Source organism: Hemicordylus capensis, chromosome 6, assembly GCF_027244095.1.
Source record: "Hemicordylus capensis ecotype Gifberg chromosome 6, rHemCap1.1.pri, whole genome shotgun sequence".
In the NCBI taxonomy this organism is placed as follows: Eukaryota; Metazoa; Chordata; class Lepidosauria; order Squamata; family Cordylidae; genus Hemicordylus; species Hemicordylus capensis.
Genome location: NC_069662.1, coordinates 148,397,757 through 148,424,670, shown reverse-complemented (window position 1 = coordinate 148,424,670; position 26,914 = coordinate 148,397,757). Strand labels below are relative to the sequence as shown.

Genomic DNA, 26,914 nt, shown 5'->3' with positions numbered 1-26,914 from the left:
TATGCAAGGCAACATGGTGGGATTTTGCCTGCAGCCGGCATTCAGACAAGAGATAATTACATTTTCAATTACACACTTTACTTGAACCTCCCTATGTGCCGCAAGGCATCCACAGACAGCTGAATAACATGTCTGTGTTCTTTAATTCTTGTGTTGGCTTGCCCTTTCCAATTAATTCACAATTCCAAATCTCTGGTAGGTAGATGGATAGACTGAGGAGAGAGTAGTTACTCAGTCTGCACAAAAGAAGGGTACTATGTTGAATAGAAAAAAATGGTTAAGCTAATTTACACTTTGAGTTGGGTGGCAGGAAATCAATCCAGGCATGCCAGTCTGTTGTTGACTGTAGAGCTTGAAACTGACATTGCCATGCTGACTTTGACAAAGGAGCAAAAGTTATAACTTTGGGTCTTAGCCTTTGTTCCTTGGAGTGATGTTGACACTAATGATCTTCTTGGTAGGCAAATGATTGCATGACCATGATGATGAACTGTTGAGCCCATTGTTTCAAGGAACTGGGGGTGTGGGTGAGCTTTGGAGGTCTAAGTAAAGATCTCCCAATTTAAAGTCCTGTATAGCATATTGAGCTTAAATAATTTTACTCTATTGGCCATCATTACTTAAAACATTCCACACTACTGTACTTTGGGGAGAGGCAAAATAAGTCTTGAAGCATATGGCATTAAAAGATTCCACTTGCTTCATACAAACTTTCAGACTTCAGTGTCCAGCGGTTTCTTTCTATCACCAGTTTATTATTTTGACCTGGGGTGGGGGGCGGGACAGTTTTGAGTAAGTTTAAAATTTGCAGCCTGCCATGAACTGCTAGTGTAATCAGCATAAAAAATAAAAATGAAAATGAAGAGGAGAGCTGGTCTTGTGGTAGCAAGCATGACTTGTCCCCATAGCTAAGCAGGGTCTGCCCTGATTGCATCTGAATGGGAGACTTGATGTGTGAGCACTGCAAGATATTCCCCTCAGGGGATGGAGCCACTCAGGGAAGCGCATCTAGGTTCCAAGTCCCCTCCCTGGCATCTCCAAGATAGGGCTGAGAGAGATTCCTGCCTGCAACCTTGGAGAAGCCGCTGCCAGTCTGTGAAGACAACACTGAGGAAGATAGATCAATAGTCTGACTCAGTATATGGCAGTTTCCTATGTTCCTATGTTCCTAACTATTAGCATAATCAGCAGAAGTCCCATTGAGGGGTTACCCCATGAGTGGCACATTCAACACCTTCAGGATCTCCTGTTAAAAAATAAGAATAAAAATGCAAGTTGTCCTCCATCACTGTTCTGAAGGCTCTTAAGCAGAGAATAAAGCAGGCTGGGTATCCTGTGATCAGGAGGTGCATCTAAAGTGCCTGTTCTAGTCGCTTGCCCAAGCTTAAAATCGTGTTTGTTTCCTCCTGATAACTGCAGGCTGAGGACAGCCTCAGATGCCTTCGAGTTGCATGACAAACATATTTATGCAAGATGGTATTTATATATAATTTGGCAAGTGTGTGTGTGTGTGTGTGTGTGTGTGTGTGTGTGTATGATGTGCTGAAACACGATTCGGCTGTCCAAATTGTGGGCACCTTGATTTAAAATTGAGGGCTTGCACAGAGGCCATGTGCATGCTGGGCGCTGTACAGGGGCAGTTGGGAGATGCCCTGCCAGCATGTGAGCATAGCTGGGGTAAATGCCAGGATGGCAGCGAGCGGAGAAGGAACAGGTATGGACCTGCTGCATAAGCGCCCTTGGTTTTAAAGCGAGGTGCCTGCGATTCGGACAGCTGAATCATGTTTTGGCAGTTCCCTAATATATATTCTTCGGTCCACAGATGTTAAAAGTGGTCTTCTTGTTCTCATGTATGTGCAAAATCAGCATTCATGCCATTTTACTTGGCATCTGTTTTCCAATCTGCAAACACTAATAAGGCCTTCAGAATGGTTAACAGTGAGGGCAACAGGGAGTTGCTTGGGCTATTTCAGGCATTCTCCTGTAGACATGATGGTGTTCATAATGCCGATTCTCTCAGTGTGTGCACAGTTAATGGAAGGAGCTATCCAAGAATGAAATGCAGGCACCAATAGGTCAATCTTACCAGATGGTTAATTATTACAGTTAGGAGAAGTGTTTGGAAATACCCGGTGTGCCCTTTTGGAAAGCAGAACAGAAAAACCAAGTCGCCTTGCATTTTGATGGATAGCTTCTATTGTATTAAATGATGATTAAACTTATTAGTAACGCAGAGGCAAAACACTGATTAATCTTCAGGACGTCTTTATCAGACAGGTAATAATTACACTATGCTGGATCTGCTATGTATACACACACATTCAAGTTAATATGTTCATTTGACTCCATAGCAGGTCCAGACTTTAAAATATTTCAAAAATTGGAAAAAAATGTCTCTTCCTATAATTGCTGCATCAGTAGCAAAATTTCATGTGCAAAGCAATCATATAAACATGCCTTAACATTGGAGTTATTTAGTTTTCTAATGATTAAATCTGAAACAGCTCTCTCTCTCTCTCTTTCTCTCTCTCTCTCTCTCTTACTGGCAGTGGAGAAAGCAGTTATACTATCTGGTTAGAAAATGTTGTATGGTGAGACATCTTGTAAACATATATTACCCTTCAAAAGTTCTGTATCCTTAGGTCATTAAAATAACAGGAGGAAACTTAGCTTGCTTTTCTTTTACCTGTCTGTCATTTGGTGGTTCTCCCTCTCCCCTCTCCAATATAATTTATTTCTTTTCACTTGGGTGTATTAGTATTTTAAAAATAGACTTCCCTCTTCACACTTGGTTCATTTTTTACTTAAGAATATGGATTTCCCCCTGATAGTGGTTCTGTTCAGAGTAGTGTATTAAAATATGGTGCCAATAGCCACCTCTAGTGTCCAATCTATTAAACTGCAATCTCAGAAGTCTTCCTTTAAGCAAATGTAGGGAATTTGGCAGTATTAGTGATTCCAATAAAAAAGCAATATTTTCAAATTAATGCCATTGCTCTCGCTGTTTTGATGGGCCCGCACTTGTTTTTAAGAAACATTGCTATAATAGATGACCCTACTTGCTCCTTAAGAAAAAATTTTTTTTAATACAATATCCCAAATAGAGAATCTAGGTGAAGTAAGTGTGTGTGTGTGTGTGTGTGTGTGTGTGTGTGTGTGTGTGTGTGAGAGAGAGAGAGAGAGAGAGAGAGAGAACCCTTTAAACTGCCCCAGGACTATGGAATGCGCTCCCTACTGAGATATGATCTTCCCCATCTCTGGCAATTTAAAAAAACACATTAAAAAACCCATCTTTTTACTCAGGCCTTCTCAGCTTCTTAATAATGTATAGGTTTTAATTCTGTGATTGAGTTTTAAATTGTTAGTTTTTAATTGTTAGTTTTTAATTGTTTTTGTGTGGTTTTATATGTGTTTTAACTGTTTTATCATTGTGAACCGCCCAGAGACACGTGTGTGGGGCGGTATAAAAGTGTAATTAATTAATTAATTAATTAATAACATTAGGAATTGGGTTCTCAATTGGTTTAGTTGCATAGGCCATTAATCAATAATGGTGAATAAAGACTGAAAAGCACAGATGGGTTGTCAAGGGAAGTGCGAGCTGTTTGCTGACATAGCCAACACGGTTTGCTAACTTGCACTTGTCATAAAATAGGTCAGGAGGCAAAATGGCATGCTTACACCTACTACCTCCGTATTGCTGCAATACAGGCTCAGCCCTTATGTTTATTATCATGTCAATGACGACTGCTTGCTCCTCTGTTTTTGTTTCCATAGAATGCTCTAAAGCAGGGATGCTCAGACTTGGGTGCCCAGATATTGTTGGACTACAGCTCCCATTTTCCCCAGCCACAATCACCAGAGGGGATGATGGGAATTGCAGGCCAGCAACATCTGGGGACCCAAGTTTGAGAACCCCTACTTTAGAGCACTGCATGGCCACACGTAGCTCTGGCCCAGTGATAAATAATGGTGTCAGCTGGTCAGTCTGTCCAATGGGAAGGGCTTGCAGGACTTTGGGTGAGAGGCGGTAGCATGTGCACCAAGAGCACATGCCTTGCACCATAAGGTCCCAGGTTCAACCCCTGGCATGTCCAGCTAGGGTAGGGAAAGATACCGGTCAGTCACTGCCAGTCAGTTATGACAGTACTGAGCCTAGATGGTGATCTGACTTGAAGAATCAGGAGATCAAGAAGCCTGAAGTTTCACTCGAGCTGCTGCTGCTGCTACTAACTATATGCTCGTGCAGTCGTGTGCATCCACACGTGCATATTGTTATGGGCCCGGGGCACCTGTCATGCCAGTCAAGGATGTGGTTTTTCCAGTTCTCTCTATGCCTCGCCCTGGTGTAAGCTTCACGGAGGCATGGAGTGTGTTAGAAAGGTGTGGAAGCAGCATGCCCTGTAGCGTAGGAGCAGGAGGATGGCTTCCTCTGACTGCTGGCTTAACTGGCCAAAGTTTAGGGGTCAGATCGGTTGTTAGCCACACTTGCAGTGCTTTTCTCTTCCTATGTGCCCCTTGAGTCCTGGGCAAGGTGTTCGCTCCTTTTCTGACTTGTCAGCAATTGGCACAGTGCAGAAAACAAATTGGCACATACCAACTTGCTAGTCGCCTGCTAACGTTCTGATGGATGCCGGTATCAGATCTGTTTTTAAAACAGTGGCTTTGTTATTCAGTAGCATGTCAGCCTCAGTCCTTAAGTGCACTCACAATGGGACCTACTGTTGTGTCTGCATGCTTTGGTTTGCAGCCTTTCAGCCTAATTTTATCAGCCACTGTATAGTTGAATAATACATAGCGTGTGTCATGTCATACCGGAATCATAAACGGATTGATTCTGTATGATTGGGTGCAGCTGGATAGTTTCGATGGCATCCTGTGAAGTCATTATGGTTTAAAAAGAGATTGCCCCCAGCTTCTGGTATTCAGAAGTGTAGTGAAAGGTGATTCCATTTAGCTTTGGAGGATAGGTTTTTCAGTTTATCTAATCCTGACTTGCATTTTTGTTTTTGACCACCTAAGCTACTGGCCACCGCCATGCCTGATTTAATGGTAGTGAATTCCATTAAACCAGGATGGAAAGGTGTGTATATTGGCCTATTTCAGAATTTGGGAGTTGTTTGTATTTTTTTTAAACCCCTCCCCCCAATAATGGTGTAAATTTCACCACTGATTGTAAACACAGAAAGCAATATGGTTTATTCCCAGAACTGTTTTCAGTATACACATACACCCCGTGTTTGGCATTAGGAAAGTAATCTCCCAGGTCCAAAGTTGTGACTTCTAGGATAGCTTGAGCCTTGGAATCAATCCCTTTAATAATTGAATATATGCTGGGTTTCTTCAAAGAATAGTATCTTCATTCTTGTTGTGTTTTTTCTTCTGTTAACATGGAAACTAGAAAACGCAGATGCTCTTTCACCTAGGGATGCTGTTTTCTAGCAGTGTGACTCTCTGGCACATTCCTCCAGCCTGCTGTGGAGCTGTGAGGGTGCCAAATGCTTAGGCTTTAAGAACACAGGAACATAAGAACAGCCCTGCTGGATCAAATCCAAGGCCCATCCAGTCCAGCATTTCACACAATGGCCTACCAAATGTCTCTGGGAAGCCCACAGGCCAAGAGGTGAGGGCATGCCCTCTCTCCTGCTGTTGCTCCCCTGGAATTGGTATTGAGAGGCATCTTGTGTCTGAGGCTGCATGTAGCCTATAGCCACCGGACTAGTAACCATTGAGAGACTTGTCTCCCATGAATTTATCTAAGCCCTTGTTAAACGCATCCAGTCTGGTGGCTGTCACCACATCTTGTGGCAGAGAATTCCATAGGTTGATTATGTGTTGTGTGAAAAAGTACTTCCTTTTGTTGGTCCTAAAATGCCTTGGCAATCAGTTTCATGGGATGACTCCTGGTACTAGTTATTATGGGAGAGGGAGAATAATTTATCTCTCTCCATAATTTCCACACCACCATGCATAATCTTATAGACCTCTATCATGTCACACCTCTCTCATCTTTTTTCTAAACTAAAAAGCCCCAGGTGTTGTAGCCTTGCCTCGTAAGGAAAGTGCTCTGGGTCCCTGATCATCTTGGTTGCCCTCTTCTGCACTTTTTCCAGTTCTATAATGTCCTTTTTGAGGTATGGTGACCAGGACTGCATTCAGTACTCCAAATGTGGCCACAGCACAGATTTGTATAAGGGCATTATGAAATTAACAGTTTTATTTTCAACCCCCTTCCTAATGATTCGAAGCATGGAATTGGCCTTTTTCACAGCTGCCACACATTATGTAGACACTTTCAACTAGCTGTCCACCACAACCCCAGGATCCCTCTCCTGGTCAGTCACTGACAGCTCAGATCCCACCAGTGTATATGTGAACTTGGGTTTTTTGTTTTGGGTTTGGGGTTTTTTTGCCTCAATATGCATCACTTTACACTAGCTAACACTGAACCACATCTGCGCTTTTGTTGCCTATTCTCCCAGTTTGGAGAGATCCTTTTGGAGCTCCTCACAATCTGTTCTTTGCACTACCCTAAATAGTTTGGTGTCATCTGCAAATCCGGCCAGCTTACTGCTTGCCTCTACTTCGAGATCATTTATGGATATATTAAAAAGCACTGGTCCCAGTACAGATCTATGGGGGACCCCATTCCTTCATTCCCTCCGTTTAGAGAACTGTCCACTTAATACCTATCCTATTTCCTATTCTTCAACTAGTTATCAATCCACACATGAACCTGTCCCCTTTATCCCATGACTGCTAAGTTTTCTCAAGAGTCTTTGATGAGAAAGACTTTCTCGGTTGTTATGTTGTTCTAGATGCCGTTTACTTGTGATGTTTCCATCCTTTGATTCTTCTGATGTGTGCTATTTTACAGGTTGTGAATAAAGCCCTGGCACAAATTGCCCCATGAGGATGGTGCACAGTCTTTTATTTGAGAGAGAGAGAGAGAGAGAGAGAGAGAGAGAGAGAGAGAGAGAGATGTCATCTCATCTGTTTTTCTTTTTGATGTCCTGTTCAAAGTGCTTTGGGAATACTGATTGCAGGGAGGAATCGTACACTCAGTGTATAAAGAGGAATGTGAGGTATCTGAATACTGATGGCCATTTTCTCAGAGTGGTGAATATTTTGACAAAGGTAACTTGAAAGTAGGGTATAACTTTCAGTATAGTAGAAAGCTCTTTTAGTTCTCAGTGCTTTGGAATGGAAGAAGGGAGAGTTTTGTGTTTCAACACTCTTGGCAAAAGAGTCTGACTTGTTTTTTGTTGGGTTTAATGCAAATCTCCCGTCTGCTAAAGTTATATACACACTCAGTTGATGCAAACTTGTGTCTTGTGTTACTTTGTTCAGATACAGAAAACCAGGCATATATCATTACAGGCATAAGACTGTGAATGATTTCAGAAGAGTGGCTGTAGTAGCAAAAAAGGAGGGGGGGAGCCGTGTAGAGACAGAGTGTTGATCTACACCAGGGATTCTCAAACTTGGGTCCTCAGGTGTTATTGGACTTCAACTCCCATAATCCCCAGCCTCAGTGGCCTTTGGTTGGGGATTATGGGAGTTGAAATCCAATAACACCTGAGGACCCAAGTTTGAGAATCACTGATCTACACATTTGGATGGACCGCATGTTACAGATCTCCTGGGGAACTACTACTTCAGAATACAGGTAGCACACTGAACGACTGAATGTTGACCTATACAAAATTTTACCTGAATTCAAACCTGGCCATGACTCCTTTCCCTTTCAGGCTAGCTTTCTGCAGGCAAGGAGGTGCTTTCTAAAATATGGAATATCAATGAATGTCCAGTTTCCCCCAAATATCATTCTGATATGACACAGTTCTAGAAAATCTGGACTCTGTGATTTTTCTGAACAAGGAAGATTAGCCCTAACTGATTTATTGGGGCATGGAATAAATGGCAGATTTCACTACTGCATGCAGTAAGCTAGTCTTTTCAAAGTGGTAGCTGAAAGGATAGGAATGTTAATGGTGACCTAGTCATAGAGTCCTATTTCCTGCCAAGGGGATATGCTGTGTTGGTGAGCAGGAACAGAGTGTTACTTCTTTGTTTTTGCATTGGAAACTTAGGGTCAATAGAAATGCATTTGTGAATTATCTAAGTCCTCCTTTCAACAAAGCATAGAGGTTCCCTGAGTGTGTATCCGATCCAGTGTGGAACCAGTCAGTTGAGAGTTGGACGTGAATATGGAAGCTGGGTTCTGCCTATGTTATGGGCTTGCTGTGTGGTCTTGGACAAAGCATTGCCTCTTCCTTCTCCACCCTGAGCCTCTCCCTCATTCATAAAAAGTGAAGAATAGTGGCCTTTCTCAGAGAACTGTGACGGAGAAATACAAGAACAATGGGAAAGTGTCTTAAAAATGAAAATAGCCTGCCTATAAATAGGTCAGTAAATTCATGATTAGTAGAAGGGATTTTGTTTGTTTGTTTTACAAGGGTAGCAGAAGATAGTAGAGTTATTTGATTCTCCAAGGTAAGAACTTTCACTGACAAGACTGTAGCGCAGGCTGTTAACAGGGTCCATGCGTATGGCTTGGCTGAAGGCTGATAGTCTGGTATGCACGGGGCGAAGTGGTGTCCTCCCCCAGCAACCAGTACTACAGAATGAAGAAGGCAACAGGCCCTAAGGTCTTCATAATTGTCAGTATCACCAGAGTGGCAATCCCATATCACTGGACAGGAGACGAGAATTATGGTCTGTCAGGTGAGTCTCTTGCCTTAGAGTTCTCTTCTCTGGCCAGCAGATCTGGTGATGTAAGTAGCTATGGAGCTAGTGCCTGATCTGCAGCTCTCATTGTTCAAGATCTTTTGGGGCCTGACAGATACAGCGCAAAACATGTATCTGCCTTTGAGTTCAATGATTAGTAGCTGGTTTGATGCTGGTTGAGTGCAAGCCTCTTGTTGGACTCCTGTCTTCAGAGGTCAACACTCTGAAAGCATGAAGAGATGTTTAAAGCAAACTTCATGAGAAAGAGAATGTTAAGTCTTTATAGGATGCTGCCATATACAAAGTCAGACTATTGGTCCATCTAGTTCAGTATTGTCTACACTGACTGGCAGAACTCGTCAGGCAGGAGTCTTTCACAGCCTTCCATGGAGATGCCAGGGAATGAAATTTGAATGGCCCGATCTCTTTAGGGGATTATTTTACAGTGTTCACATGAAGATTCCCATCCAAATGCAAACCGATGTGGACCCTTCTTTGTACAAGCAGTACATGCTTGCTACTACAAGACCAGCTCTCCTCTCCTAGGAGGATAGTCTGAAGGTTGGAAATGGATGGTTGTTCCTAGCCACACCTTTGTCCTCACTACATCCTGTTTGTTGTTAGCATAACTTAACAAATGTGTACTATATGTCTAATATCATTGGGTCCTTTTTGAGGGTGGGGGAAAGGGAGTTAATGATTCTTTGTTTTAGTTTTCAAAAGTTGAACTGTTCTGACCACTTCTTTGGTGGGGGCGGAGGGAGTTGCTATTCTACTTCTCAAATCTCCTCTAAATCTATGCAGTATATAACATTAAAAATATGATGTGCTCACTTTCTTCTATTTTGATGGAAATGTCAGTTTAGTATTCAGTACAGTGGACAAAGATGGCTTAATACAACATTAACACTGATTTCTTTTGAAACAGATGATCATTACAGAGCTTTCTGAACAATGTGGTAGAACTGCTTATGTTGCAATTTACAGCAGAGAAGAAAATAAATACACAAAGCTACAGTATCATGAAAATTAAATCTCCCAAAGCCCTGAGCATTCAGAATCAAGGCTTAAGTTCTGTGCTTACTCAATTTTCCCTTATCCCAGCTCCATGGTGGTACCTAAATAGAACAACAATTTAAATAGCCCATGTGCTTTACTATACGCCTCTGAAAAAAAAGCTTTTATTAGAAGCTCACATGTGGGCTTTTACCAGCTTACTCTGTTGTAAAGCACTAAGATGACAAATCTCAAAAGCAGGACTGAGCCAAACTAATTTCCAGGGCCCTGTTTCATCATATTAGAATTGGTATGTGATGTTTTGCTGCTTTTTCTTTCCTCGCTATCCTTTACATGGTGCATTCAGAAGGAATTTCTGAACGTATTCAGAAATGCATTCGTATTCAGAAGGAATTTTAGAGGAATTGTGGTTGGGATGGAAAGAGCTGCATGCACTATAGTCCTAAAAATTTTACTCATTGATCTCAGGGGGCTTACTCCCTAAGTGTGCGTAAGATTGCATAGGAAGCGGCCCGAGCCCGACTGTTGCTTCATGTAGCCCAGTATTGTATCCACTGACTTGCAGCTGTGCTCCAAGGTTTCAGGCCAGAGTCTCTCTCCCATCCTTAGCTGGAGATGCCAGGGGTTGAACCTGGGACCTTCGTCATGTAAGCAAGCGTGCAGATGCTCTACTATTGAGCTATGGTCCTGCCCCCTAAGGGGAATATCTCACAACAGACTGTTTTTACATATAGTCACCCATCTAAACCAGGGGAGACTACTTAGCAAGGGGGGAATTCCATGCTTGCTACCAGCTCTCTGCCTGCACTGTCAGGCTCACTCGTTTTGTGTTTCAGTTTCGGACAGTTTGCCACGTGGCGTGGGAGGCTGATGTGCGTGGAAAACCAAGACTAAAGCCCTGTTGGGCTGAGAGATCTGGTTTTGTTGTTTGGATCCTCTTTATGTACAGATAGGCAGGGGATGGCCTGCAGCCCTCCTCCAGGCCCACAAGACTGACTCCCCCACCCCAGCAAGTTCAATTTGTTCTCTCCCCCCCCCCCCCGGCAAACCGGGCCATGTTCAGAGTTTTAGGAAGGATGAAGGACTTCAGGAGGCTGGTGGGATAGATCTTTCTTTGGGGTTTAAAATAGACTACTGAACTCTTTGAGACACAGCACTTCAGAAATGAAATGTGCTAGACACCCTAAATTCTTCAAAAATTCCAGTGCTCTGGCTTAGAGTGATAGAATTTCACTTGGGAGAACATTTTCTTTTATTAGGCATTCTTTTTAAATTCTACTTTGCCCTTCTTGTTCTCCTTTAACATAAACCAGGATATTGCCTTAATATTACAGTCAGACGCCTCCTTACACACACTTAACACATGCATACTTGTGCATACACACGCACGCACACACGCACACTCTTTTGTTTTGTAAATTATTTTGTAAATATTTTGTAAATTATTAAAAAGCCCAGAATTCTGCCAAAATCAATCAATCCAGCAATTGCATTCTTCTGCAAGGCTGTCCTTTCTTCCTCACAATGAATATCAAAACTTTATGGACAATTGAAAGAAGAATAAAATTAATTATGTTAGGAACCAGCAATTAGTGAATGAAGTATGGGAGACATGGGAAATGTTCCTTTCTAAGTAATGACCAGAGTATTCTCGTCTCCAACGATAACCGATTACAAATTGTAAGGCCTTAGGATTAAAACACTTCCAGGTTATTAGAGAAATGATGATGATAATACTGTGTTTTATTATGAAATTGCTATCATACTCTCTGAGGTATGAAGCAGTATTAATGACCGTTTTCAATAAGAAATAACACTCTGTAGCTTGGGTATCATTTCAACATATTAAAATAGTTCTAATGTGCAGCTAAAGCTGAAGGGTGCAGAGATGAAAATGAAATAGTTTAATTTCAAAATGCAATGGGGAAATAATTTTGGACACGTGGAAAAGGAAATGGGGAGGTGAAAGTTCAGTAATCAATCACATTTTTCACCTTTAGAAATTATTTCTGATGATGGAGATATGCTTAAATTACCAAGACATAATTGCAGTTTCAAATGACTTTTTAAAGCGGGGGGAGGGGAATGGCCAATAATCCATTTTGTGCTTAGAGAATGCCCATCCTCTTAAAGGCACCAAGATCTTAAGGTGAACACTGGCATTGATTCTAAGCACCAAACTTGCAGGGGGTCCAGCCCACGGGGAGAGGGCTTGCATTCCAGTGGTAGAGCATGTGCTTTGCATGCATATGGTCCCAGTTCAGTCCTTGGCATCTCCAGAGAAGATAGGGAAAGAACCCAGTCTGAAGCTCCAGAGAGCCACTGATCTCTCAGTGACAATGCTGTCTAGACCAGGGGTTCCCAACCTTGGGTCTCCAGATGTTGTTGGAATACAAGGTCACCTTGGGCCATGGTGGCTGGGGTTAATGATATAGTTCAATAACATCTGGGGACCCAAGGTCAGGAATCTCTGATCTAGATTATCAATGGTATGACACAGCCTATGGAAGCTTTCTATGTTCCTGTGAAGATGACTATTTGGATCAGGGCTTTAGCACCAGGGTAGGAGAGTTCAAACCGTTTTTCCTGTAAAATTTTCCTGATTTAAACCATTGTCCTGAAGTTAATATGTGCCCTGCAGGCTGGCCAAATATGGTATTTGTGTGAGATACGAAATCTCTAGGGCAGGGCTGCTCAACTTAGGCCCAGCTGTTTCTGGACTACAACTCCCATAATCCCCAACCACAATGGCCAGGAGCCAGGAATTATGGGAGTTGTAAGACAACATCTTCAGGAGGGCCGAAGTTGAACAGCCCTGCTCTAGGGAAGAGGTTAATCCCCTTTTCAGTGTGGTTGTCTTGATCCAAATTGAGCCTCTCCAGAGGTGACTTTGATACTGAAGAATGAACCATGGTTCTTCCACGTGACATGTAGTTGGTCCCAAGTGTGGTGGGTGTGGTTTGAATTCACATTCACTGAAAACAAGTACTTTGGAATGAATACGTTTCACTACATTTTCTGTGGTCTGGATAAAAAGAGGTCATTCTATGTGAGTAAAACTTCAGTTGGAAAATGTATCCAAAGTATTGCTCGAAGCTGAAATTGTATTGCAGAATACGTGTGAGAAGCATTTCTGTGACACAGAGCTGGTTTCCACAACCAGAAGTTAATTGGAGGAGCTTCCAGCCCAGATGGAAGCCAAGCGAAAAATGGATTGATGGCAAAAATCCAGGGTAGAGGACTGGTCAGTGATCTTATTGAAGGAATAATCCCATTTGATCAGTGTGGGTACCTGACATTAGTAATCTTAGGTTTGATTTAGGGTAGAGAAAGGTCCGCAGCCTGCACCAACCAACTGAGGTTTCTCCTCCCACACAATCACTTCCCGATCCTCTGACTGGGATTTTTGTTGCCCACACAATTCTTTTTTGGGAGTGTGCATGATGGTTGTATCTCAGCTGGCAACTCCTTCAATGTGCTTCCGATTGTGTGAAGCAGCCCTTTTGTCTCTTAGGAGACGTTTTATCATGATGTGCTAAGGCTTGTTTTTTAAATAGGGGGTATACAGAAAGCCCTCCCAATTTCACAATGGTTATGTCCCCAGACAGTTCCACGTATAGTAAATCCACAATACTGGAGTGCTTAACCAAACCGCCCCCCCCTCATGGGTTCAAGCCACTGTCTCTTCAAGCCTCACCACCGTGCACCAGCTGAAAAGCAGGAAATGTGGCCATTTAAGCTTTAAATCTCCCCACCCATCTGCGGGCGGGGAGGTTTAAAGTTTAAAAGGCTCAGCTTCTCGGCTGCTGCACAGGGAGGCTTAAAGAAACAGTGCCAGTGGCTGGGAAAATTTACTTATTGTGGGGCAGGGGGAGAAAACAGCAAATAAACAAAACTACTCCCATGATAACTACATTGCTATGCAGGCAGATGCCCCATGAATAAGCAAAACTGTTGGAATTGAACCCACGAATATTGAGGGCCACCTGTATATGATTTTCTCTCTCTGCTGAGTAAAGAGGCACCTTTTTAAAAAGTGGTGATTCTCTTTATTTAGCACGGGGAGAGCAACTGGCCCTCTCCATCCCCAGCACAGCATCCCTCCAGTGGCTTTTGCTGGTATCCGCCTTATTTTACTTTTTCAGATTGTGAACCCTTTGCGGACAGGGAGCCATTTCATTCATTCATTCATTCATTCATTCATTCATTTATTCATTCATTTATATCTATGTAAACCACTTTGGGAATGTCTGTTGAAAAGCGGCATATAAATATTCATCATATTAATATTCTCTGCAGTCTGAAATGGCACAGCAACAATTTCATTGCCTGACTTCTTTGATCCTGTGTTCTGTCTCTTAACTGTTCAGTGAGAACTTTTAAGCATTCTTTCAAAGGTGCTTGCTGGCTGCAGTCCAGGCAATGTGTCGTGGTTTTGGAAACAAGGTACTGCAGATTTGCTGTACCACATGTGGAAAAACCCCAGCAGATGTGCTACATTGGAGGAGAAAGGTGTTGTACATTCACATGCAAAAATGTGTGTGTGTTTGTGTTTGTGCATGTGCACAGCTTTGTGCAGCATCCACAGTATTCTAAATTCCAGCCACTATTGTTCAAAATAAGATCATTAGTCAGGTGTCTTTCTTGAAACTGCTGTATTAAATTGTTCTTCTTTAGCATACCATTACATTCATAAGTGTTTAGAAAGAACTTGGTCCTACACAGAACAATATCAGAAAATACTTTGTTTTTATCCATTTGTCTCAATTGGGGGGAAAAGAAACAGCCCATAGAACTACATGCAAATTTTATATAAAAATTCCAAGGGTATGAAATGAAAGAGCTTTATCTTAAACACCCTTTATATCAACGAATTTTGTTTAACTCAGTATGACATTGTTTGGACTCGCTTGAAAATAGTGATAGTAAATTGAAGGATTATATTTAGCCTACTTTTCTTAAGAAAAGTAAGCTGATGAGATGATCACCAGGCTGTGTGTGTGTATGTCTGTGTGACTCATCAATTTTGCAATGCCTGGACCAATATGAACCAAATCGGGTATAGTTGTGGGGACGCACATGGACACCTCAACGGCATCATTTGTGATGATGTCATCCACCCCAGTTCAAGATGGCGGATGTGTGAATGTTTAAGGCTGAAGTGGGCTGACTTGTGAAGATGGCAATTATCAATGAAGATTATAGAGAAAGGAAAGTGGGCAGATTAGTTCTTACCAAGGCCAAGGCCATAAGTTCATGCCAGTGTGAACAAGTTTTGGGTTCACAAGTTTTTTTTCTTAATTGTGCACTCTCTTCTCCTCTCTTGTTCCCTGGTTTGAGCAAATTGTAGTTGTCCAAACTGAGTAATTTGGGTTGCACAAACCATATTTGGCCTCCAAGTGAAGACTTCAGGCTTTGGATACTTATTTGTGGGAAAGCAATGACTTATACAAATTGTTGCTAGGTCTGAACTGGGATTCTCTCTCTCTCTCTCTCTCTCTCTCTCTCTCTCTCTCTCTCTCTCTCTCTCTCTCTCTCTCACACACACACACACACACACACACACACACACACACACACACACTCAGACTCTTGTTTCACCTGATAAAGTTCTGCTGTCACTGCAACTTGGTGTTGAGGGAAACAGCATGGAATCATATAGCCTTCTCATATTCTGCATCGTCCAGTATTGTATTGTATGCTTAATTGCAACCACTACCAGCGATAATCCCCGATGCCCTGCATCTTTTATGACGAATATTTATATATGGCTGATATTTATATTCCGCTTTTCAACAAATGCGCCCAAAGCGGTTTACATAGATACAAATAAATAAATAAATAAAGTGTCGCCCTGTCCCCTAAGGGCTCATAAGCTAAAAAAGAAACATAAGATAGACACCAGCAACAGCCACTGGAGGGATGCTGTGCTGGGGATGGAGAAAGCCAATTGCTCCCCCATCCCTGCTAAATAAAGAAAATTACCGCTTTTAAAAGGTGCCTCTCTGCTCAATTAGCAGGGATCACCCATACATTTAATAATAATCCCTGTGTTGCCGTGGTTCTGAAAAGGCTAAACAGCATTCCACACTGTGAGTTCTTCCTTGGTGCAATATACTCAAAATGCTCAGCAGAGGTCAGTGTAAGTTTATAGTTGGAGCTGTCTCCTTGTCCTCATCAGGATGCTATCCTTGTAATAAGCAGTTACACCCACACAGTACTGCATGAGGCTTCTAGCGAAAACTAATCCTGTTTTTCCTCCACCCCTTTGTTTTACACATTTGTTGTAGATATAGAAAATCTAAGGGATTAGGCACAGCAAGGTACTTAAATCTAGAATGGAAATGTAAAAGCATGTAGATGTAGAACTAAAATATTGCGAACCACAGGACTTCATTGCCATTTCAAAGGCAGAAGATGATACACATCTTTGTGTTCCCATTGTTGTGGGTTTTATTTGCCTTTGGGCATTTTGGACAGCAGGATAGATGTGTCACTGTACACAAATCACAACATGAACATGCATGGATTTCTTGGCCTCCCTACTAAGGGGGTGAATACAACTTTGATATACAGTTGAATGATTAACATGTTTTGCAAATTATTATTAGTCTCCAGAGACAATTGAGCCTTAATGACTCTGTCCCACTTCCATGTTTGCTTATTGTTTCAGATAAAACAATTTAAGAAATTGGTCTGTTTTGACACAATGTTGTAGAAATATTGTACATGACAGAGAGTGGTATCTGCTGCTGAATAATCCCATGCACGACAACTTTAAAGTAAAGTAAAGTGAAAACAAGCCAATCCTTAATTAGAAGTGCTTTTTTATCTAATGAGAACCACTTGATGCTTGAGTCTTTCCTGCTGCTGATCTGTGCTGACTGCATTGTCTTGCTACATCATTTATTCTAAAATTTTCTGTGCTCAGGGATCACTCGTTGACTGGTCTGCTGATGGATCCCTGCAGGTCTGCCGTGGAACTGCAGTGTGTTTTAGAAGATTCTGGGTGTTCTGGTGCAGTGATCTGCAGCCCTTTTTGAGCCAGGGCTTCATTGGTTGTGGGATGTGAGGGTTATTTCTACCAGGCTCTAAACCAGGGCTGCTCAACTTCCGCTCTCCTGCAGATGTTGGCCTACAACTCTCATAATCCCTGGCTATTGGCCACTGTGGATGGGGATTATCGGAGTTGTAGTCCAAAAACAGCTGGGGGGAGGCCAAAGTTGAGCAAGCCTACTCTAAACCGAGTCCATCAAACCTTAATCTAAGGTGGGGATAATCCCCCATTACCTTTCTGTAATTAATCTAGTGCAACCATCTATCCACTGCAACAGAACATTCAAAACCCCAGTAGCTTGGTAAAGTGAGTATTAGGGATGTGCACAAATGGCTTGTGCAGGTTTGGGTGGGGTTCGCTGAAGAATCAGGTAAGCAGGTCTTTACCTCCTCTGCTGCTGTCCCACTGCTTTTCTGGGTGCAGCACTCGCTCTAACAAAGGCTGTGGCAACGTTCCCTGCAGCCTGCGCATGTGAGTTAGCCCTGTGCATGCAGTTGCCACATGTGCAGGCTGCAGGGAACGGTGTCGTAGCCACCACAACCCTTGCTAGAGTGAGCACCATGCCCAGAAAAGTGGCGGAACACCAAGGGAGCAGCAGGTAAGGACCTTTTAACCTGCTTCTTAAGGGAACCGCTCCCTACCCTTCCAAACTGGTTTGACTGTAGGTGCCCGAGCTGGTTTGGTGCTTCCCAAAGCAGGTGCCAAACTGGCTCGTGCACATCCCTAGAGAGCGTGAGGGTGAGAGAGAGAAGCAGAGGAACAGATGAAAGGAACCAAAAAAGAAATAGCTTGATATAAACAAGAATATCAATATGTTGGTACTGTAGATGTAGGAATTTTGCTTGCTTGTTGTTGTTGCATGAAAATTTAAAACAAAGGTGTAAATACAGGTAATCTGTGTCTCGTTTGAAAATTCTTCTTATCAATGTTTAGGCCTGATTACCCTTTCCTACCACGGCATTTTTTACCTCGGAAAGATCTCCCTAACAGATCACCTATTTCACTCTCTTTCCACTGTAGTTTGACTTACTCTTGTACAAGTGTACACATGCACAGATCTTTAAACAGTATCTGTGTACAACTTTGGTTGAAGAGCAGTACAGTATATAAATATTTGTGGTAGTAAAAACCAGATGACCCTATCCATCCCCTGCAGAGCATCCTTCCAGTGGCTGCTGCTGCTGCTGTCAATTTTGTTTGTTTGTTTGTTTATCTATGTAAACTGCTTTGAGAACTTGGATTGAAAAGCAGCATATAAATATTCATTGTATTAGTATGTGCACTACAGGTCCACACATGTGTCATCCTCACTGATACTACCTTCTGTCTCTCCTCAGACACTCTGAGGAAAAATCACAGATGTAAACGGTAAATTAAATAGGGTCAAAGTTGTAAACAGTAAATTAAGCAAGAAAACAAAAACAGACAAACAGTGGAAATAGAGCAGGTCTGTATTTAACTTTCTGGTTTCCTATTAAACCCAGAAACTCTAAAAAACGATAGTGATGCCATTAGTGTGAGCCATCTTAAGTCAGTTTGTTATTCACTTTCCACCTACTAATTGAAGACCAATACAAGAAGAGTCCTCCTGGATTAAATCAAAGGTTAATTGCCCCTTGGAGCACAGCCAATGCCTCCCTTTCTGCAAATTTTAAGGGACAGTCAGTAGCGGTCTGCAGACTGTCACTAGAAAAGTGTGCTGCCTTTACTGATCTCGTTGAGAACCCCTCATCAGCTTTTCTTCCCATGTTTTCCCACCCACTGGAGACTGTGAGCCTGTATGCTAATAAAGCAACACTTCCCCCGTATCTCTCATGAAATCAGGATGTGTTGGAGGCAAACATCCTTAATTCTTGTTTCAATATGTTTGGGTTTTGTTCTTAATCCTATAGTTGGTACACTAAATCCCAGCTGAATTGCACTTACTTAAACTTATTTCCCCCCTCTTTAGCTAGAGTCAGTTGAAGGATCATATTAACTCAACCTTTTGTGTGCTTAGGCATTGTGGAAAGAGTTAGGAGGAGGAGGTAATTATAACAAGCCCTTAAAAACAGTTAGTGCTTTATAGGAAGGAAAATGGCAGTGGACCTCCATTCTGCTTGTTAAATTAAAATAAGCATAAGGACCCTGTTCACTATAGGAAGCTGATCAGTTGCATCTCAAGTGCATTAACTGTCTCTGTTTTCCCAGAGATGCAGAATGTGTGTGCCCACACACAAAGTGGGAAATATTGTCTTCAGTGCTTGGGGATTTGCCTGCAGGTTGTGGATAATTGCATTGTCCAAGAAGCAAGTCATTTTCTGATGATATTCCCTTATTATATTTTCTACCCTTTCTCCAAAGGGCTCAGGATGACATAGGCAAGATGGCCCCCCTCTTAATTTTATCTTGAGAGCAACTCTGTGAGGTAGATTAGCCACTGCACCATACTTTATTCATTTATACATTACATGTTTATACCTCCCATACATAAGTTGCTGTTTTACGTTTCCGGAGCATCATAGTCCAGTGATTCCAAACCATCATTCTTGGCTTGGAAAAGAAAAAACACTGATGAAAGTGAAAGGGTGTACAAGCACATACATTTCCTTCCCTTGTTTGTTATCTCCACAGGCCTTGTTTTCCAAAGTCAGGAATTTAGAGCTGATAAGATAGTCCTGAGACAACCATTTGAAAGAGTTGGTCATGCTCTCTTACAGACTGTTATTGTATTGCTACATTACCTCTAAGGGACTTTATTCCACCTGGCCATTTCTACATATGATGATATGTTCCAGGAAGCAAGCAAAGAAGACAAATTGAGTCTTTGGACTGCTGAATATTAAAGTGAGTTTAGAAAATAAATGATTTTATTAATTTCTCTTTTGAGGTGAAAGCCTGCAGTCATTTGGATTTTTTTCATGATAGTGTGTTAATAGAAGATTCCCCCCGCCCTGTATTTTCTTGACCTCTCTCTGTGTGTTTTCTCTGCTCCCCAAGCTCGTGTGTGTGTGTGTGTGTGTGCGCGCGCGCGCGTGTGTAATAAGAGAGAGAGTTTTGCCTGCAAGAAAGTAAGAGAAAATTATGAAATAGCAAAATTCCACCCTTGGGGAAGTTTTAGAAATTATCTTCAGAATTTATGAGGAAAACAGCATTTTAGCCTTCAGGACAGCAAGGTGAGAATTGATGCATTTGAGCAAACCCATTCATTAATGTCTGAAAACACACACAATGCAAAAGAAGCTTTATTTCTCACCTACACATCAAGGAAAATGCTTTATTGACTAAATACTCTGTTATGCGCATTTGTTGTTCTTTACATTGTATGCCTTCAGTGCTTCCGGAAATTCACAGTATACCTGAAACAAATTGGTCAGTAACTGTGTTTAGTTCTGTCTCTATACTCAACAGTTGTAGTAAAACTGTTGCAGTTTAATGTATTAGTCAGAGACTACACAGATAAGGAATAATTCTGTAAAAGCTTTTACAGTTAATCATTGGCCCTGGTGACTTCAGTGGAACCTAAATGCATATAACCTTTTTGTGGATTGCAGACACAGACCTCCTAAGTAGATTAAATATATTTTCAAGAGAATCACTGTATAGTACTGTCTTGCTGCATCCACCTATTTCAACCCTTGCTATGAATTCTGTCAAATTGCTACCAGGGATCACTTTTCTTTAATCTTGGGGTCTCCTTCAGCATTAGACAGCTCTGCTCTTGTGCATATTACTATTTAGTTGCATATTCTGTCTCTTGGGATTTCACCGCTTCATAAGGATGGATAGTGGTCACACTGTGGATGAGATTAGAGAAGGGTGTTTGTTTGTTTGTTTTGCGAAAGGGTTGACTTTTCCTGCAAATGCAGAGTATCTTTTGACCTAAGGTGTGACAGTGTTGCCTCTAACAGGGGTTCCCAGAGGCTGTTGACTACAACTCCCGGCATCCCCAGCTGCAAAAGCCTTTGCTTGGGTATTATGGGAGTTGTAGTCAACAACATCTGGGAATCTCTGTTAAAGGGAACACTGGTGTGAAGACCGAAATCTTTTGGGGTAAACTGCAGCAGATTGGATGAACGCATGGCGGTTGTAGCAGGACTGGCAGAATGTTTGGAAGTTGTTGACTGTACTACTTAGGAACATAGGAAGCCCAGTGAAGGAAACTGCGACAATAACCTCGCAAGATGCCTGTCCAGCCTCTGCTTGAAAGCTTCCAGTGAAGGAAAGCCCACAACTGCCTGAGACAAACTATTCATTCGCTCGTTCGGGCTCTCGGCCTCCCAGGCCACGCCCCCTTGCACATGACAAAGTCACATGACAAGGGGGTGTGTGGCCTGGGCTGCCGAGAGCCCGAACGAGCTCTCGGAGCGTCATTTCAGGCAGGGTCGGCTGCCTAATAGGATGTTTTCCCCTCTCTCTCCCTCCAGAGAGGGAGAGGAAGGGAAAAACGTTCTATTATGCAGTCGGAGCTGCATGAAATACTTGGCAGAAAGTTTGCCCGGGCGTGGGAGGGGGGAGTTCGCTCTGGGTTCCTTTGGAGCCCAAGCCACGCCCCGTGCGCATGACGTCACGCGCATGGGCATTTCGGAAGGGGCCGCCGAGCGGGGCTGGACACAGGCCGCTGCTCGCCTGGCTCCGTGCCTGCTCACCTTTGCTCCTATCTTCCTTCATAAATTAAATCTTTCATGCTAACTGTAATTGCTTATCTGTTAATTATAGTTTAAATCAATTGAAGGGCCATCTGTACCAGAAACATGATGGAGCTGATGTGTCTGCTTTGAATAAATCTGTTTCTGCAACCTCTTAGGGAGTGTTAGTGTGCTGCACCCATTCTGGGGGCTTATGTCTTGCTGGACCCTGTTAACTGTAAGCCAAGGATGTGTTGAGAGAAACCTGTATGACAGGATTACAAATTTCATATTAGAAATGTAGGAAGCTGCCTTATACTGAGTCAGACCATTAGACCACATTAGACCATCTACTGCACTGACTGGCAGTGGCTCTCCAAGGTTTCAGGCGGGAGCCTTTCCCAGCACTACTACTACTACTACTACTACTACTACTACTACTACTACTACTATTTTGATTTCTATACCTCCCTTCCAAAAATGGCTCAGGGCAGTTTACACAAAGAAATAATAAATAAATAAGAAGGATCTTATCTCCACTATGTGGAGATGCTGCCGGCGAATGAACCTGGGGCCTTCTGCATGCAAAGCAGATGCTTTACTACTGAGCTACGGCCCCATCTCCATATTGGTTCAGATTATTTATTTATTTATATTTATTTATTTAACTTATTTTTATGCCGCCCAAAACTTGTGTCTCTGTTCGGTTGACAACGAAGCAAAAACAGAAAAAGTTAAAACTTTCATTAAAACAAAATGATAACAGAAAGTTAAAACATTACAACAATTTAAAAAAAAAATTAAAACGCTATTATACTATGGAGGCTGGCAGTAAGGAGACACAACAGTTTCAAGAATGCAGGTTGTTGACTGATGCATAACACAGTTGAGGAAGAGAGCTCCTTTCTTCTGCCTCCTCCCTGGAAACAATTTCTCACCTGATTTCTCAGCTTTATAAAACGTCCCTATGATCCGTGTTAGTGTCTCTATTACCACTTCCGAGTTTCTTGTGTGTGGATGAGCTGAACTCCAATTTGATTTTGTGTGTGTGCCCTCCACCCACCACACCGGTGCTTAATCAGACAGTGAAGAGAAATGTCATGCCTTCTCTGGCAATGTCACATATTGGAGCAGTAATTTCTACACTGGTTTCTGGTCTATTGATCGGATTGCCTGGGCTAGTGGGAGATAGCGAGGAGTGCAGCCAGAGTTGAGAAAAGGAAGCTTGAATGACAGATAAGAGAAGCGGATCTATTTTAGCTTTATTATAAAGGTCACACAGGTCTGGTCTGTATGTATAGCCTTCATTATGCAGTGAAATATCCTGTTGCAAGAGTCAAAGCGTGTTTTCTGAACAGGTTTGGGGGCTCTTGGAGGAAAAATGGTTGCCACCTCAAAGTTCTCTTCTTATCTGGGGTTCTGGTTTTGCTTACAGAAGCACCTTTGTGGCTAAATATGTGGCCTGTTTTGAAGCAATACCTAAAATTCCTCTTCTCATGTTTACGGGGCTGTGCCTTGATCATTCTGCCATGCTGGGACCAGGGGCTGAGGGGTTCTCACAGTCACAGAGCCTAAGCTAGTAGATGGGTATCATCTCAGGTTGATGATCCAGAGGCATGGGTTTCCTACAGAGATTTTCCCCACTTGCAGGGGGGACTCTCAAACGTCTTCCCCTATCTCCACTGTTCTGTGTGCTCTGGGCCAGGAGTGCAGTGGAACCCAGTTCTCTTGTCTCATGGGGAAGCAATCCAAAAGATGTGGAGCACTGATCTGACAATCTATCTCAAACAGAGAGTAGGACTGAGGCCTTTCTCTGCCCATTGGGTACTGTATCAGAAACCAGAGCTGCAGCACTATAAAGACAATTGATTTCAAAGCAGCGTGTTGTTTTTGCAACATTCTTCATCGGCCAAACCTGCTAGTGCTGTTTGCCTCTCCCTCTCCCTCATTCCTTGTCATTTCAGTCACGGTTACCATTCTCAGCTAGCCCCCTTGCCTACTGTATTCACTGAACCTTGCATAACTGTTGGTCTGCTGAGTTCCCTGAATGTTGTCTAGCACTTTGTCTGCCAGTTTCCTTATTATCTGCAGTCTTCCTCTTGCATATCTGTCCATGCATGTGTGGCAGTCCTATTCATCCACCAGTTAAAGACATCCTTGTTGGTTAACAAAGTGAATTTTAATCAGTACATTAAATGTGCATAGGACAGCACCAATTGTTCTGAAACAAAAAGTATACACACCATATTTTGACATGATGTCATAGCAGGCACCATCTTCAAATAGGCATTCTTTCAGTGTGAGACTGAAGAGGGAATGCCTCTCCTTTGGGAATGCCTCTTCTAAGATAGTGCATGCCACCTGGCGTTTTTATAAGTGTAGTTAATCAGGATGCCATTTTGGTCAGTTAAAAAGATTTTTTTAAAATAAAAAGAATAGATTAATCTATGTGATTTAAAAAAGAATAAGGCAGCACCTTTTAGATTAAGTAATATTTTAATATAAGAGGTTCTGTGGGTTTTAATCCACATGCTCAGAAGCAGGGTGAAAGCAAGGATAGTCAGTTTTAGCACGTAGTGACAGCATTCTGTATACATTTAAAGAGACATTTACAATGGCTTTACACATATACTGATGACTCCAAATTCTGGTTCAAGGGAGGTGGGGCAGATACTAATCCCCTCACAACCCTGAACAACTCTGTTCAGTGTTGTGAGGGGATTAGTATCTGCCCCCCCGAACCAAAATTTGGAGTCATCAGTTACCCGCTGTGGTGTGTTTAAAGAGCTTTTCGCAGATAAAATATCTCAGATTCGGGCCAACCTAGATGGAAACTCCACAATTAATTTGATGTCTGAGCTGGAGGTGCCCAACGGCTCCTCTTATGTGATTCGACTGGATTGGTTTCAGTTTGTGACTCCTGAGGATGTGGACAAGCTGCTTGGAGGGGTGAGGCCTACCGCTTGTTCTCTTGACCCTTGTCCAACATGGCTTGTTCGATCTAGCAGGGAGGTTGTTGTAAACAGCCTGGTGGAAATCATAAATGCTTCTCTGAGGGAGGGTAGGATGCCTCCTTGTCTTAAGGAGGCAATCATTAGACCTCTTCTAAAGAAGCCTGCATTAGATCCCTCAGAGTTGAGCAATTATAGGCCTGTTTCCAACCTCCCATGGCTGGGCAAGGTAATTGAGAGGGTGGTGGCCTCTCAGCTCCAGGCGGTCTTGGAGGAAACTGATTTATCTAGACCCATTTCAAACTGGTTTTCGGGCGGGCTATGGGGTGGAGACTGCTTTGGTTGGCCTGATGGATGATCTCCAAATGGGATTTGCAAAGGAAGTGTGACTCTGTTGGTCCTTTTGGATCTCTCGGCAGCTTTCGATATTATTGACCATAGTATCCTTCTGGAATGTCTGAGAGTGTTGGGGGTGGGAGGCACTGTTCTACAGTGCTTTTGCTCCTGCCTTTCTGATAGATTCCAGATGGTGTCAATTGGAGACTGTTGCTCTTCGAAATCTGAGCTTAAGTATGGTGTTCCTCAAGGCGCTGTGCTTTCTCCAATGCTTTTTAACATCTACATGAAACCACTGGGAGAGATCATCAGGGGATTTGGTGCTGGCTTTTACCAGTACGCTGATGACACCCAGATCTACTTCTCCATGTCATCTTCTTCAGGAGCTGGCATATCCTCCCTAAATGCCTGCCTGGAAGCGGTAATGGGCTGGATGAGGGAGAATAAACTGAAGCTGAATCCAGATAAGACGGAGGTATTTATTGTACAGGGTCAGAACTCTAGAGATTATTTTGATCTACCTGTTATAGATGGGGTCACACTTCCCCAAAAGGAACAGGTTCGCAGTCTGGGAGTACTTCTGGATTCACACTTCTCCCTGGTTTCTCAGGTTGAGGCGGTGGCCAGGGGTGCTTTCTATCAGTTCCGGCTGATACGCCAGCTGCGCCCGTTTCTCGAGATCAATGACCTCAAAACTCTGGTATATCTGTTGGTAACCTCCAGACTTGACTTTTGTAATGCGCTCTACGTGGGGCTGCCTATGTACGTAGTCCGGAAACTTCAGTAGGTTCAGAACGCAGCAGCCAGGTTGGTCTCTGGGTCATCTCGGAGAGACCATGTTACTCCTTTACTGATGGAGTTACACTGGCTGCCAATAGGTTTCTGGACAAAATACAAAGTGCTAGTTAAAACTTACAAAGCCCTAAACATCTTAGGCCCTGTGTATCTAAGAGAGCGTCTTCTTCATTATGAGCCCCACCGCCCATTGAGGTCATCTGCGGAGGTCCGTCTCCAGTTGCCGCCAACCCGTTTGGTGGCTGCACAGAGACGGACCTTCTCAGTCACTGCCCCGAGATTGTGGAATGCGCTCCCTGCTGAGATATAATCATCTCCATCTCTGGCAATTTTCAAAAAACACCTGAAACCCCATCTTTTCACCCAAGCTTTCTCAGCTTCCTAAATTTTGAGGTTTTTAATATTTGGTCTATTTTAAAATTTAAAACCTGATTTTGGGGTTTTTAATCACTGTAATTGTTTAATTGTTGTTTTAATATGTTTTTAAATTGTTAATTGTTATGATGTTTTTAAATTTGTTTTAATTTGGTATACAAATCAAATCAAATAAAAATAAATAAAAATAAGTATCAGATAGCAGGGGATAGAGATTATCGACTATATGTCTCTCTAATGTGCATAAAACCCATAATCTTTACTCAAAGAGAGATTTGGCACAAATTTTACTATTAGTTGTTCTGCTAATTGGATTGTGCCCATCTCCCTTTGAATAGAGAATGTTCAACATTTATGAACATTTCAGAGACACATAGGTGGTAATTTCTCTCCTTTGCTACCTGGTGTATGTAAAACCATTGTAAATCTCTCTTTAAAGGTATATGGAATGCTGTCAATACCTGCTGAAACTGACCATCCTTGGTTTCACTCTGCTTCTGAGGAAGTGGGTTATAACCTAGTGATAACCTAGTGTATCATGTATTACAATGTTAGTTAGTCTAAAAGGTGTTGCCGCCTTCTTCTTTTAATCTATATATTTGACTAACATGGCATATAGCATCTATTTCTACATGACTGATTAAAGCTTGCAGTCTTAACTGTGTCATAATTCAGTCCTGGACCTCCTCCTTCTTTGTTGCCTGCTTGTGACATCTTCTTCCCCTCACCCTACCCTTGCATCAGCCACTTCACTTCTCTCTTTGATTAGGCTTAACCTAATAAGTTGAATTGACCAAATCAAAGCCAACTGGATGCACTGTAGAGTTGCATCGTCTAGTAACATAAACTGTGCACACTGGAGTATCCTAGTTACAGTGGATGCGCAGCTTGGGAAAATCTTAGGACTCTGCCTGTTTTCAAAAATCTTTTTTGTTTGGGGGTCATTCATCTTGTGTGTGTGGAGGGGGGTCCTTAAAGGGGAAAAAATCTATTATAACAAAACCTTAAGGAAAATAAAGAAAACTGATGAAATATTAGGAGGAGAT

At 42.5% G+C, this 26,914-nt stretch overlaps 1 protein-coding gene across 9 annotated transcripts in view; it reads left to right on the top strand.

Annotated features, from left to right (window-relative positions):
- Positions 1-26,914, top strand: part of PARD3 (par-3 family cell polarity regulator) — a 766,284-nt gene that overhangs the window by 158,918 nt on the left and 580,452 nt on the right. The window lies entirely within an intron of this gene.